The sequence below is a fragment of the Carassius auratus genome, unplaced genomic scaffold (genome assembly GCF_003368295.1).
Source record: "Carassius auratus strain Wakin unplaced genomic scaffold, ASM336829v1 scaf_tig00216014, whole genome shotgun sequence".
NCBI classification, from domain to species: domain Eukaryota; kingdom Metazoa; phylum Chordata; class Actinopteri; order Cypriniformes; family Cyprinidae; genus Carassius; species Carassius auratus.
Genome location: NW_020528362.1, coordinates 1621858 through 1625025, shown reverse-complemented (window position 1 = coordinate 1625025; position 3168 = coordinate 1621858). Strand labels below are relative to the sequence as shown.

General features: G+C 38.3%; 1 long non-coding RNA gene across 1 annotated transcript; it reads left to right on the top strand.

Moving 5' to 3' along the window:
- The first annotated feature begins 647 nt into the window (after nt 1-647).
- LOC113096677 (uncharacterized) lies at nt 648-2787 on the top strand. Its single transcript, XR_003288563.1, has 5 exons — nt 648-1170; nt 1567-1617; nt 1821-2061; nt 2204-2362; nt 2504-2787. It is a non-coding gene; the product is annotated as an uncharacterized LOC113096677 (long non-coding RNA).
- Nucleotides 2788-3168: the final 381 nt, after the last annotated feature.

Here is a 3168-nt window from a genome sequence, read left to right as displayed (position 1 = left end):
ATCTACCTTGTTTTAAACTTGCCATTAAATGTACAATATAAAAACCAAAGAGATGTGGTCTACAATGTAACATTTAAGGGGTCCTATTATGTTTTTTGTATGCGTGTGTGTCTGTGTGTGTAATGCACAACATATATACAGTGAACAAAATAATAAACGCAAAATGAAAAAAAGGTCTATTTCTCTCAAATATTGTTCAGAAATCTGTCTAAATCTGTGTTTGTGAGAACTTCTCCTTTGCTGAGATAATCCATCCACCTCACAGGTGTAGACAGCATGATTATTGCACAGGTGTGCATTATTCTGGCCAAAATAAAAGGCAGCTCTAAAATGTACAGTTTTACTGGATTGGGGGTGATTGTCCAAAAACCAGTCAGTATCTTGTGTGACCCCCATTTGCCTCATGCAGTGTAACACATCTCCTTCACATAGAGTTGATCAGGTTGTTGATTGTGGCCTGTGGGATGTTGGTCCACTCCTCTTCAATGGCTGTGTGAAGTTGCTGGATATTGGTAGGAACTGGAACACGCTGTCATATATGCCAATCCAGAGCATCCCAAATATGCTCAAAGGGTGACATGTCTAGTGAGTATGCTGGCCATGCAAGAGCTGGGATGTTTTCAGCTTCCAGGAATTGTGTACACACTGTAAATGCAAACATGCTATTTAATTAAAAATATTAATTTGACTTTAATCAGTTTTTATCAACCTGCTATTTACACTTGCTTTTAGTAAGTTACTTGTACTTTGAGGTTGAAAAATCTTACCAGCTCAGTTTACTTGAGTTAGATTAATTTAGAAAAAGTAAGTTCATGATCTGTGGGCATGCGCAGATCAGTCCTCTCTACGCTAGACGGCGATATTTGTTCACCACTATGGCCCCGCCCTTCAATAGCTACTATTGGCCAGGCGTCCATGCTTACGTACCTGATTTGTACAGGTCTTATCCCCTGACTAACCTTAACCAATCCAGGTGAAATGCCTAACCCCAACCAATCAAGCTGCTTCGTAGGGCGGGTCTTGGCGTGGCGGGATTCGTAATTTTGCAGACATGTCACATCTTGCCTGCAACTGAACTGACCAGGTGGAGCTGGACCTAAACATCGCTTCAACTGGGCTTTTGTTTATCTTCATCATAACAGCGATTCTTATGCTTGGCACACTCATTTGGTGAGTAAATATTTTAACCTTGTGCAGACCGTTTTGTTTCTGTACGTTAAATCAGCGTCAGTGTGTGCTTGCTAGTACTGATGTGTGTGTAGTAATGTCGGTTAAAGCTAGCTAAGTTAACTAACATGGACATAACGTGGCTATATTTTGATGAAACTTGGTCAATACTTAATTATTTTTTCAATCCAAAAATTCCTCTGTGTTGAAAATAGGTAACGTTAACTTTAAAGACTAGTCACGTTCAAATTGAGGAAAAACTTTAGTGTAATAACGACTGGCCAATAGTAGCTATTGAAGGGCGGGGCCATAGTTTTCACATGTACTTGTATTTGAGTTGTGGTGAGCTATGGTTGTGTTAAAATGTTGTATTTTTTTTTTTTAACTGTCCCCTTCCAGGCTCAAGCAGATGGTGATCAATCCACACATAGGTAGTCCCAGCAGTAAAAGGTATTTTAAAATAATAACTGTATTATTATTGCATGCTAAAGTAAAAGTTATGCTTACATCAGAGCAGTTGGATTACAACAAAAGAAAATCTAATTAAATCTTTCTTGTGTGTTAAAATTAATTCATCATCATACAGAATATTTTGTGCATATTTTGAATTTCAAATATTTGATGTAATTAGTATTTCTGGACTGTCTCTATAGATACTGTGGGTTCGACTTATAGCCCATCAAGATGATTACTTCAGCAGTGTTGCACAAGCACTGATCAGAAAATACCCCTGCCTCGCTGAGCCTGGACCACACAAATGGTATGGCTGGATAAACAGCCTTAAATTTAAGATGGCCAATTATCGCACAAAGCTTCGAAAAGCTGGATGTGAGGATGTAGCAATCCTGGTTGAAAATGGTTGAACGATGGCCAGCACTCTTCACAGAGAGACAGGTAAGCTATTTTGATTCTCAACCAATAAAATAATGCAAATCAAAAATAAATTCAAGGTGTGTGGCTAGAAATCCAAACACTTGTTGGAATGTTAATACCTCTGCCACCTCTCCATCCCTACCCACCCCTCTCTCTACTTCAGGTGTTTGCTGAGTTTAATAGAATCGCCAGTAAGAATCTTGAGGGAGACTTTTTTGAGGCTCAGGACCAGTACGCACCACGTTTCATCGAACTCTTCAAAACAAAGAAGGGAACTGTTGGCCAGAAACTCAGGGAGCTGATTCAGCACATAAGCTGTAAGGTAAGTAGGTTCATTTTGCTTTTGATCTGTATGATAGTTCATCAAATGAGCCGATTCAGACCAACCTATTTTATTTCCTGTCTGCTTGTGTCTTGCAAATTACTCTGTTAACTGGTCTATTCTCTCTCTGTGTATCATTAGACACCAGACGTGACAGTACTTCACTCTGTTGGCATTCCCATTTTACTCTGTGATGAATCCAGTGAATTCTATAAGACCTGCTATGTAAGTACTTGCACATAAGAAAAAGTTTGTCTGCATGAATATAAAACTATACCTGTGTTGACATCGAATATGTAATTCTATCCGCTCGATATACAATATACATTTTGTACAGTGACTGATGTATTTTGTATAGCAATACCTCTACAACTAATCTGAGAGATATGTAAACAGCCAGTAAATAAAAATAAAATTTTCCACATAAACGTTATACACATTCATTAATTTAAAATCTAAGTAGTTGGAGTCTAGGTTGAAAAGTTTTTGTTTGCTTTATTGTAACAATCCAGTGTGAAAACATATTTAAAGCCATATTCTCTGATAACATTACAACACTAAAAATAAATGTTTTAGAATAGCATAAATTGCAATGCTGAAGAATGTGTTTCTTTGTAGGATACAACGATAGACAAGGCCCTAGAATGCATCACTGTTGGTGTGCTGACAGTTGTCAGTGAAGATAGTCCTCATGAGGGTCAAAGCTCAGTGGACCTCCAGCCCATCTCCACTGCCATCATTCTGGAGGAAGGTATTGTCATGGATCATATTAAAAACTTGCCTCAGGCAGTTTGTCTGTTGTTTGG